Genomic DNA, 13,059 nt, shown 5'->3' on the forward strand with positions numbered 1-13,059 from the left:
ACTCAAAGGGAAATTTTACTATAGATTAAATATGTCAAATCTGACCAGCAGCATGTTGCTGAATACTCTAAGTTTTGCGTAGTTAACTTTTAATAATTTGAGTACTACTTTCTCTGGCAATAATGCTAATTTTTTATCTAATTAAAATCTATTTGAAAAATTAGAAGTAGTCAATACAATTAACGTGAGGATCAAACTTTTCAAAATCTATGCTTACAGTGTAAATTGCAAAAGTTGGCCGCCCTACAGCACCGGCAGAATAGATTCAAATACTGATGCAATTAGATTTTTAAAAAATTCTCCATTGCTACCAACTTTCCTGTTTATCTCTTCCACTTACATCTTCGAACAAACAACCCCTTCCCCCCAACTAAAACCAAATCCACCAGCCTAAACCTCTCTTACCCTTCCAACATTGAAAAGTTTTTAATATGATTCAAAATCGCTGCACAACAGTAATTTATAATGCAGTTTATATTTCTGAAACTGCTAGCAATTATATAATTTCTTATGGACGTACATGAACAAAATGGAAAAATGTGGTATTCCTTAAAAAGACTTTAAAGAATTGTGCAACTTCCTTCAAAAATTTTTTAAGTTACCCGTAACTTCAGAACCCTCAAGCCACTAGAGATTGAAATCAGATTTTCAACATTTATTTCTATTCTTGCCATGTAATAAGATGGAGACGCATTTGTGGGAGCGAAACTTAGATTATTAACAGTTGGCTCAGTGCAAAAATTTTATTGGCAAAAAAATTGATAAAATTTTGTCAATTTTTAATATATCTGTTAACTCAGAATAGCTATAGGGCTATATTTTCTAAAGGATTTCTTAAAAAATACGCACAATTGGCATAATTTATATTTTGCATTATGATTTTTTTTTCTTTAACCTATTTAAAATATATTACTTCGTAAAAATACACGAGTAACCAAAACGCACGTGCCCCCCCCCCCCCCCCCACACAAAAAACCTTGTCCCACAACAAAACAGCCAATAGTGCCCACTATAATAGTCCCACAAAACTGCCAAAAACCCACTATCCCCACAAAGTGGACAAAATCCAACTAGACCCACAAAACAGCCAAAATTCCACAAACCGGCCAAAGTCCCACCGGTCCCACAAAACCGGCCAAAGTCCCACCGGTCCCACAAAACCGGCCAAAGTCCCACCGGTCCCACAAAACCGGCCAAAGTCCCACCGGTCCCACAAAACCGGCCAAAGTCCCACCGGTCCCACAAAACCGGCCAAAGTCCCACCGGTCCCACAAAACCGGCCAAAGTCCCACCGGTCCCACAAAACCGGCCAAAAATGCACAAGTCCCGCAAAACCGGCCAAAAATGCACAAGTCCCGCAAAACGGCCAAAAATGCACAAGTCCCGCAAAACGGCCAAAAATGCACAAGTCCCGCAAAACGGCCAAAAATGCACAAGTCCCGCAAAACGGCCAAAAATGCACAAGTCCCGCAAAACGGCCAAAAATGCACAAGTCCCGCAAAACGGCCAAAAATGCACAAGTCCCGCAAAACGGCCAAAAATGCACAAGTCCCGCAAAACGGCCAAAACAGGCACAAGTCCCGCAAAACGGCCAAAACAGGCACAAGTCCCGCAAAACGGCCAAAACAGGCACAAGTCCCGCAAAACGGCCAAAACAGGCACAAGTCCCGCAAAACGGCCAAAACAGGCACATGTCCCGCAAAACGGCCAAAACAGGCACATGTCCCGCAAAACGGCCAAAAAGGCACATGTCCCGCAAAACAGCCAAAAAGGCACATGTCCCGCAAAACGGCCAAAACAGGCACATGTCCCGCAATACGGCCAAAACAGGCACATGTCCCGCAATACGGCCAAAACAGGCACATGTCCCGCAAAACGGCCAAAACAGGCACATGTCCCGCAAAACGGCCAAAACAGGCACATGTCCCGCAAAACGGCCAAAACAGGCACATGTCCCGCAAAACAGGCACATGTCCCGCAAAACAGGCACATGTCCCGCAAAACAGGCACATGTCCCGCAAAACGGCCAAAACAGGCACATGTCCCGCAAAACGGCCAAAACAGGCACATGTCCCGCAAAACGGCCAAAACAGGCACATGTCCCGCAAAACGGCCAAAACAGGCACATGTCCCGCAAAACGGCCAAAACAGGCACATGTCCCGCAAAACGGCCAAAACAGGCACATGTCCCGCAAAACGGCCAAAAAGGCACATGTCCCGCAATACGGCCAAAACAGGCACATGTCCCGCAATACGGCCAAAACAGGCACATGTCCCGCAATACGGCCAAAACAGGCACATGTCCCGCAATACGGCCAAAACAGGCACATGTCCCGCAATACGGCCAAAACAGGCACATGTCCCGCAAAACAGGCACATGTCCCGCAAAACGGCCAAAACAGGCACATGTCCCGCAAAACAGGCACATGTCCCGCAAAACGGCCAAAAAGGCACATGTCCCACAAAACGGCCAAAAAGGCACATGTCCCACAAAACGGCCAAAAAGGCACATGTCCCGCAAAACGGCCAAAAAGGCACATGTCCCGCAAAACGGCCAAAAAAGGCACATGTCCCGCAAAACGGCCAAAAAAGGCACATGTCCCGCAAAACGGCCAAAAAAGGCACATGTCCCGCAAAACGGCCAAAAAAGGCACATGTCCCGCAGAACGGCCAAAAAAGGCACATGTCCCGCAGAACGGCCAAAAAAGGCACATGTCCCGCAAAACGGCCAAAAAAGGCACATGTCCCGCAAAACGGCCAAAAAAGGCACATGTCCCGCAAAATGACCAAAAAATGCCGAAAAAATGCACTTCCCACAAAATGCCGAAAAAAAGCACGTCCCACAAAACTGCCAAAAAATGCACATGTTTCACAAAACGGCCAAAAAATGAAAAAAACTGCCAAAAATGCACCGTGTCCCACACAACGCCCAAAAAAGGCACATGTCCCACAATACGGCCAAAAAAGGCACATGTCCCACAATACGGCCAAAAAAGGCACATGTCCCACAATACGGCCAAAAAAGGCACATGTCCCACAATACGGCCAAAAAAGGCACATGTCCCACTTAACACCCGAAAAAGGCACATGTCCCACTTAACACCCGAAAAAGGCACATGTCCCACTTAACACCCGAAAAAGGCACATGTCCCACTTAACACCCGAAAAAGGCACATGTCCCACAATACGGCCAAAAAAGGCACATGTCCCACAATACGGCCAAAAAAGGCACATGTCCCACAATACGGCCAAAAAAGGCACATGTCCCACTTAACACCCGAAAAAGGCACATGTCCCACTTAACACCCGAAAAAGGCACATGTCCCACTTAACACCCGAAAAAGGCACATGTCCCACTTAACACCCGAAAAAGGCACATGTCCCACTTAACACCCGAAAAAGGCACATGTCCCACATACCGGCCAAAAAAGGCACATGTCCCACAAAACGGCCAAAAAAGGCACATGTCCCGCAAAATGACCAAAAAATGCCGAAAAAATGCACTGTCCCACAAAATGCCGAAAAAAAGCACGTCCCACAAAACTGCCAAAAAATGGCACATGTCCCACAAAACGGCCAAAAAATGAAAAAAACTGCCAAAAATGCACCGTGTCCCACACAACGCCCAAAAAAGGCACATGTCCCACAATACGGCCAAAAAAGGCACATGTCCCACAATACGGCCAAAAAAGGCACATGTCCCACAATACGGCCAAAAAAGGCACATGTCCCACAATACGGCCAAAAAAGGCACATGTCCCACTTAACACCCGAAAAAGGCACATGTCCCACTTAACACCCGAAAAAGGCACATGTCCCACTTAACACCCGAAAAAGGCACATGTCCCACTTAACACCCGAAAAAGGCACATGTCCCACAATACGGCCAAAAAAGGCACATGTCCCACAATACGGCCAAAAAAGGCACATGTCCCACAATACGGCCAAAAAAGGCACATGTCCCACTTAACACCCGAAAAAGGCACATGTCCCACTTAACACCCGAAAAAGGCACATGTCCCACTTAACACCCGAAAAAGGCACATGTCCCACTTAACACCCGAAAAAGGCACATGTCCCACTTAACACCCGAAAAAGGCACATGTCCCACATACGGCCAAAAAAGGCACATGTCCCACATACGGCCAAAAAAGGCACATGTCCCACATACGGCCAAAAAGGCACATGTCCCACATACGCCAAAAAAGGCACTTGGCCAATAAATGCACGTCCCACAAACGCCAAAAAACAGCACCGTGTCCCACACAACGCCAAAAAGGCACCGTGTCCCACACAACGCCCAAAAAGGCACCGTGTCCCACAACACCCAAAAAGGCACCGTGTCCCACAAACGCCCGAAAAAGGCACCGTGTCCCACAAACGCCCGAAAAAGGCACCGTGTCCCACAAACGCCCGAAAAAGGCACCGTGTCCCACACAACGCCCGAAAAAGGCACCGTGTCCCACACAACGCCCGAAAAAGGCACCGTGTCCCACACAACGCCCGAAAAAGGCACCGTGTCCCACACAACGCCCGAAAAAGGCACCGTGTCCCACACAACGCCCGAAAAAGGCACCGTGTCCCACACAACGCCCGAAAAAGGCACCGTGTCCCACACAACGCCCGAAAAAGGCACCGTGTCCCACACAACGCCCGAAAAAGGCACCGTGTCCCACACAACGCCCGAAAAAGGCACCGTGTCCCACACAACGCCCGAAAAAGGCACCGTGTCCCACACAACGCCCGAAAAAGGCACCGTGTCCCACACAACGCCCGAAAAAGGCACCGTGTCCCACACAACGCCCGAAAAAGGCACCGTGTCCCACACAACGCCCGAAAAAGGCACCGTGTCCCACACAACGCCCGAAAAAGGCACCGTGTCCCACACAACGCCCGAAAAAGGCACCGTGTCCCACACAACGCCCGAAAAAGGCACCGTGTCCCACACAACGCCCGAAAAAGGCACCGTGTCCCACACAACGCCCGAAAAAGGCACCGTGTCCCACACAACGCCCGAAAAAGGCACCGTGTCCCACACAACGCCCGAAAAAGGCACCGTGTCCCACACAACGCCCGAAAAAGGCACCGTGTCCCACACAACGCCCGAAAAAGGCACCGTGTCCCACACAACGCCCGAAAAAGGCACCGTGTCCCACACAACGCCCGAAAAAGGCACCGTGTCCCACACAACGCCCGAAAAAGGCACCGTGTCCCACACAACGCCCGAAAAAGGCACCGTGTCCCACACAACGCCCGAAAAAGGCACCGTGTCCCACACAACGCCCGAAAAAGGCACCGTGTCCCACACAACGCCCGAAAAAGGCACCGTGTCCCACACAACGCCCGAAAAAGGCACCGTGTCCCACACAACGCCCGAAAAAGGCACCGTGTCCCACACAACGCCCGAAAAAGGCACCGTGTCCCACACAACGCCCGAAAAAGGCACCGTGTCCCACACAACGCCCGAAAAAGGCACCGTGTCCCACACAACGCCCGAAAAAGGCACCGTGTCCCACACAACGCCCGAAAAAGGCACCGTGTCCCACACAACGCCCGAAAAAGGCACCGTGTCCCACACAACGCCCGAAAAAGGCACCGTGTCCCACACAACGCCCGAAAAAGGCACCGTGTCCCACACAACGCCCGAAAAAGGCACCGTGTCCCACACAACGCCCGAAAAAGGCACCGTGTCCCACACAACGCCCGAAAAAGGCACCGTGTCCCACACAACGCCCGAAAAAGGCACCGTGTCCCACACAACGCCCGAAAAAGGCACCGTGTCCCACACAACGCCCGAAAAAGGCACCGTGTCCCACACAACGCCCGAAAAAGGCACCGTGTCCCACACAACGCCCGAAAAAGGCACCGTGTCCCACACAACGCCCGAAAAAGGCACCGTGTCCCACACAACGCCCGAAAAAGGCACCGTGTCCCACACAACGCCCGAAAAAGGCACCGTGTCCCACACAACGCCCGAAAAAGGCACCGTGTCCCACACAACGCCCGAAAAAGGCACCGTGTCCCACACAACGCCCGAAAAAGGCACCGTGTCCCACACAACGCCCGAAAAAGGCACCGTGTCCCACACAACGCCCGAAAAAGGCACCGTGTCCCACACAACGCCCGAAAAAGGCACCGTGTCCCACACAACGCCCGAAAAAGGCACCGTGTCCCACACAACGCCCGAAAAAGGCACCGTGTCCCACACAACGCCCGAAAAAGGCACCGTGTCCCACACAACGCCCGAAAAAGGCACCGTGTCCCACACAACGCCCGAAAAAGGCACCGTGTCCCACACAACGCCCGAAAAAGGCACCGTGTCCCACACAACGCCCGAAAAAGGCACCGTGTCCCACACAACGCCCGAAAAAGGCACCGTGTCCCACACAACGCCCGAAAAAGGCACCGTGTCCCACACAACGCCCGAAAAAGGCACCGTGTCCCACACAACGCCCGAAAAAGGCACCGTGTCCCACACAACGCCCGAAAAAGGCACCGTGTCCCACACAACGCCCGAAAAAGGCACCGTGTCCCACACAACGCCCGAAAAAGGCACCGTGTCCCACACAACGCCCGAAAAAGGCACCGTGTCCCACACAACGCCCGAAAAAGGCACCGTGTCCCACACAACGCCCGAAAAAGGCACCGTGTCCCACACAACGCCCGAAAAAGGCACCGTGTCCCACACAACGCCCGAAAAAGGCACCGTGTCCCACACAACGCCCGAAAAAGGCACCGTGTCCCACACAACGCCCGAAAAAGGCACCGTGTCCCACACAACGCCCGAAAAAGGCACCGTGTCCCACACAACGCCCGAAAAAGGCACCGTGTCCCACACAACGCCCGAAAAAGGCACCGTGTCCCACACAACGCCCGAAAAAGGCACCGTGTCCCACACAACGCCCGAAAAAGGCACCGTGTCCCACACAACGCCCGAAAAAGGCACCGTGTCCCACACAACGCCCGAAAAAGGCACCGTGTCCCACAAACGCCCAAAAAAGGCACCGTGTCCCACAAACGCCCAAAAAAGGCACCGTGTCCCACAAACGCCCAAAAAAGGCACCGTGTCCCACAAACGCCCAAAAAAGGCACCGTGTCCCACAAAACGCCCAAAAAAGGCACCGTGTCCCACAAACGCCCAAAAAGGCACAGTGTCCCACAAACGCCCGAAAAAGGCACAGTGTCCCACACAACGCCAAAAAACCATGTCCCAACAACGCAAAAAGGCATGTCCCACAAGCCAAAAAAGGCACCGTGTCCCACACAACGGCCAAAAAAGGCACTGTCCCACATAACACCCGAAAAAGGCACATGTCCCACATAACACCCGAAAAAGGCACATGTCCCACATGCCCGAAAAAGGCACATGTCCCACATGCCTGAAAAAGGCACATGTCCCACATGCCTGAAAAAGGCACATGTCCCACTTAACACCCGAAAAAGGCACATGTCCCACATAACACCCGAAAAACACATGTCCCACTTAACACCCGAAAAACCCACATGTCCCACTTAACACCCGAAAAACCCACATGTCCCACTTAACACCCGAAAAACCCACATGTCCCACTTAACACCCGAAAAACCCACATGTCCCACTTAACACCCGAAAAACCCACATGTCCCACTTAACACCCGAAAAACCCACATGTCCCACTTAACACCCGAAAAACCCACATGTCCCACTTAACACCCGAAAAACCCACATGTCCCACTTAACACCCGAAAAACCCACATGTCCCACATAACCGGCCAAAAGGCACATGTCCCACATAACCGGCCAAAAAAGGCACGTCCCACAAAACGCCAAAAAATGGCACCGTGTCCCACACAACGGCCAAAAAAAGGCACCGTGTCCCACACAACGGCCAAAAAAAGGCACCGTGTCCCACACAACGGCCAAAAAAAGGCACCGTGTCCCACACAACGCCAAAAAAAGGCACCGTGTCCCACACAACGGCCAAAAAAAGGCACCGTGTCCCACACAACGGCCAAAAAAGGCACCGTGTCCCACAACACGCCAAAAAAAGGCACCGTGTCCCACAAAACGCCCAAAAAAGGCACCGTGTCCCACAAAACGCCCAAAAAAGGCACCGTGTCCCACAAAACGCCCAAAAAAGGCACCGTGTCCCACAAACGCCCAAAAAAGGCACCGTGTCCCACAAAACGCCCAAAAAAGGCACAGTGTCCCACAAAACGCCCAAAAAAGGCACAGTGTCCCACAAAACACCCAAAAAAGGCACAGTGTCCCACACAACGGCCAAAAAATAAACCATGTCCCACAACGCAAAAAAATGCATGTCCCACAAGCCAAAAAAGGCACATGTCCCACACAACGGCCAAAAATACACCATGTCCCACACAACGGCCAAAAAATGCACTGTCCCACATAACACCCGAAAAAGGCACATGTCCCACATAACACCCGAAAAAGGCACATGTCCCACATAACACCCGAAAAAGGCACATGTCCCACATGCCTGAAAAAGGCACATGTCCCACATGCCTGAAAAAGGCACATGTCCCACATGCCTGAAAAAGGCACATGTCCCACTTAACACCCGAAAAAGGCACATGTCCCACATAACACCCGAAAAAGGCACATGTCCCACATAACACCCGAAAAACACATGTCCCACTTAACACCCGAAAAACCCACATGTCCCACTTAACACCCGAAAAACCCACATGTCCCACTTAACACCCGAAAAACCCACATGTCCCACTTAACACCCGAAAAACCCACATGTCCCACTTAACACCCGAAAAACCCACATGTCCCACTTAACACCCGAAAAACCCACATGTCCCACTTAACACCCGAAAAACCCACATGTCCCACTTAACACCCGAAAAACCCACATGTCCCACATAACCGGCCAAAAAGGCACATGTCCCACATAACCGGCCAAAAAGGCACATGTCCCACAAACGCCAAAAAATGGCACCGTGTCCCACACAACGGCCAAAAAAAGGCACCGTGTCCCACACAACGGCCAAAAAAAGGCACCGTGTCCCACACAACGGCCAAAAAAAGGCACCGTGTCCCACACAACGGCCAAAAAAAGGCACCGTGTCCCACACAACGGCCAAAAAAAGGCACCGTGTCCCACACAACGGCCAAAAAAAGGCACCGTGTCCCACAACACGCCAAAAAAAGGCACAGTGTCCCACAAAACGCCCAAAAAAGGCACCGTGTCCCACAAAACGCCCAAAAAAGGCACCGTGTCCCACAAAACGCCCAAAAAAGGCACCGTGTCCCACAAAACGCCCAAAAAAGGCACCGTGTCCCACAAAACGCCCAAAAAAGGCACCGTGTCCCACAAAACGCCCAAAAAAGGCACCGTGTCCCACAAAACGCCCAAAAAAGGCACAGTGTCCCACAAAACGCCCAAAAAAGGCACAGTGTCCCACAAAACACCCAAAAAAGGCACAGTGTCCCACACAACGGCCAAAAAATAAACCATGTCCCAGACAACGTCAAAAAAATGCAAATGTCCCACAAGGGCCAAAAAAGGCAAATGTCCCACACAACGGCCAAAGAATGCACTGTCCCACATAACACCCGAAAAAGGCATGTCCCACATAACACCCGAAAAAGGCACATGTCCCACATGCCTGAAAAAGGCACATGTCCCACATGCCTGAAAAAGGCACATGTCCCACATGCCTGAAAAAGGCACATGTCCCACATGCCTGAAAAAGGCACATGTCCCACTTAACACCCGAAAAAGGCACATGTCCCACATAACACCCGAAAAAGGCACATGTCCCACATAACACCCGAAAAAGGCAGAGTGTCCCACAAAACGCCCAAAAAAGGCACATTGTCCCACAAAACGCCCAAAAACGGCACCGTGTCCCACAAAACACCCAAAAAAGGCACAGTGTCCCACACAACGGCCAAAAAATACACCATGTCCCACACAACTGCCAAAAAATGCACTGTCCCTCATAACACCCGAAAAATGCACATGTCCCACTTAACACCCGAAAAATGCACATGTCCCACTTAACACCCGAAAAAGGCACATGTCCCACTTAACACCCGAAAAAGGCACATGTCCCACTTAACACCCGAAAAAGGCACATGTCCCACTTAACACCCGAAAAAGGCACATGTCCCACTTAACACCCGAAAAAGGCACATGTCCCACTTAACACCCGAAAAAGGCACATGTCCCACTTAACACCCGAAAAAGGCACATGTCCCACTTAACACCCGAAAAATGCACATGTCCCACTTAACACCCGAAAAAGGCACATGTCCCACTTAACACCCGAAAAAGGCACATGTCCCACTTAACACCCGAAAAAGGCACATGTCCCACTTAACACCCGAAAAAGGCACATGTCCCACTTAACACCCGAAAAAGGCACATGTCCCACTTAACACCCGAAAAAGGCACATGTCCCACTTAACACCCAAAAAATGCACATGTCCCACTTAACACCCGAAAAAGGCACATGTCCCACTTAACACCCGAAAAAGGCACATGTCCCACTTAACACCCAAAAAAGGCACATGACCAACAAATGAAAGTCCCACACAACGGCCAAAAAAGGCACCGTGTCCCACACAACGGCCAAAAAAGGCACCGTGTCCCACACAACGGCCAAAAAAGGCACCGTGTCCCACACAACGGCCAAAAAAGGCACCGTGTCCCACACAACGGCCAAAAAAGGCACCGTGTCCCACACAACGGCCAAAAAAGGCACCGTGTCCCACACAACGGCCAAAAAAGGCACCGTGTCCCACACAACGGCCAAAAAAGGCACGTGTCCCACAAAACGGCCAAAAAAGGCACGTGTCCCACAAAACGGCCAAAAAAGGCACGTGTCCCACAAAACGGCCAAAAAAGGCACGTGTCCCACACAACGGCCAAAAAAGGCACGTGTCCCACACAACGCCCAAAAAAGGCACGTGTCCCACACAACGGCCAAAAAAGGCACGTGTCCCACACAACGGCCAAAAAAGGCACGTGTCCCACACAACGGCCAAAAAAGGCACCATGTCCCACGTAACACCCGAAAAAGGCACCATGTCCCACGTAACACCCGAAAAAGGCACCATGTCCCACGTAACACCCGAAAAAGGCACATGTCCCACTTAACACCCGAAAAAGGCACATGTCCCACTTAACACCCGAAAAATGCACATGTCCCACTTAACACCCGAAAAAGGCACATGTCCCACTTAACACCCGAAAAAGGCACATGTCCCACTTAACACCCGAAAAAGGCACATGTCCCACTTAACACCCGAAAAAGGCACATGTCCCACTTAACACCCGAAAAAGGCACATGACCAACAAATGCAAGTCCCACACAACGGCCAAAAAAGGCACACGTCTCAAAAAACGGCCAAAAAAGGCACACGTCTCAAAAAACGGCCAAAAAAGGCACACGTCTCAAAAAACGGCCAAAAAAGGCACACGTCTCAAAAAACGGCCAAAAAAGGCACACGTCTCAAAAAACGGCCAAAAAAGGCACACGTCTCAAAAAACGGCCAAAAAAGGCACACGTCTCAAAAAACGGCCAAAAAAGGCACACGTCTCAAAAAACGGCCAAAAAAGGCACACGTCTCAAAAAACGGCCAAAAAAGGCACACGTCTCAAAAAACGGCCAAAAAAGGCACACGTCTCAAAAAACGGCCAAAAAAGGCACACGTCTCAAAAAACGGCCAAAAAAGGCACACGTCTCACAAAACGGCCAAAAAAGGCACACGTCTCACAAAACGGCCAAAAAAGGCACACGTCTCAAAAAACGGCCAAAAAAGGCACACGTCTCAAAAAACGGCCAAAAAAGGCACACGTCTCAAAAAACGGCCAAAAAAGGCACACGTCTCAAAAAACGGCCAAAAAAGGCACACGTCTCACAAAACGGCCAAAAAAGGCACACGTCTCACAAAACGGCCAAAAAAGGCACACGTCTCACAAAACGGCCAAAAAAGGCACACGTCTCACAAAACGGCCAAAAAAGGCACACGTCTCACAAAACGGCCAAAAAAGGCACACGTCTCACAAAACGGCCAAAAAAGGCACACGTCTCACAAAACGGCCAAAAAAGGCACACGTCTCACAAAACGGCCAAAAAAGGCACACGTCTCACAAAACGGCCAAAAAAGGCACACGTCTCACAAAACGGCCAAAAAAGGCACACGTCTCACAAAACGGCCAAAAAAGGCACACGTCTCACAAAACGGCCAAAAAAGGCACACGTCTCACAAAACGGCCAAAAAAGGCACACGTCTCACAAAACGGCCAAAAAAGGCACACGTCTCACAAAACGGCCAAAAAAGGCACACGTCTCACAAAACGGCCAAAAAAGGCACACGTCTCACAAAACGGCCAAAAAAGGCACACGTCTCACAAAACGGCCAAAAAAGGCACACGTCTCACAAAACGGCCAAAAAAGGCACAAGTCTCACAAAACGGCCAAAAAAGGCACACGTCTCACAAAACGGCCAAAAAAGGCACAAGTCTCACAAGACGGCCAAAAAAGGAACATGCCCCACAACTGCCAACAAAAAGCACCATGTCCCAGAAAACGGCCAAAAAAGGCACATGTCTCACAAAATGGCCAAAAAAGGCACAAGTCTCACAAGACGGCCAAAAAAGGCACACGTCTCACAAAACGGCCAAAAAAGGCACACGTCTCACAAAACGGCCAAAAAAGGCACACGTCTCACAAAACGGCCAAAAAAGGCACACGTCTCACAAAACGGCCAAAAAAGGCACACGTCTCACAAAACGGCCAAAAAAGGCACAAGTCTCACAAAACGGCCAAAAAAGGAACATGCCCCACAACTGCCAACAAAAAGCACCTGTCCCAGAAAACGGCCAAAAAAGGCACATTTCTCACAAAATGGCCAAATAAGGCACATGTCTCACAAAATGGCCAAATAAGGCACATGTCTCACAAAATGGCCAAATAAGGCACATGTCTCACAAAATGGCCAAATAAGGCACATGTCTCACAAAATGGCCAAATAAGGCACATGTCTCACAAAATGGCCAAATAAGGCACATGTCTCACAAAATGGCCAAATAAGGCACA

Source organism: Palaemon carinicauda, chromosome 29, assembly GCF_036898095.1.
Source record: "Palaemon carinicauda isolate YSFRI2023 chromosome 29, ASM3689809v2, whole genome shotgun sequence".
NCBI classification, from domain to species: Eukaryota; Metazoa; Arthropoda; class Malacostraca; order Decapoda; family Palaemonidae; genus Palaemon; species Palaemon carinicauda.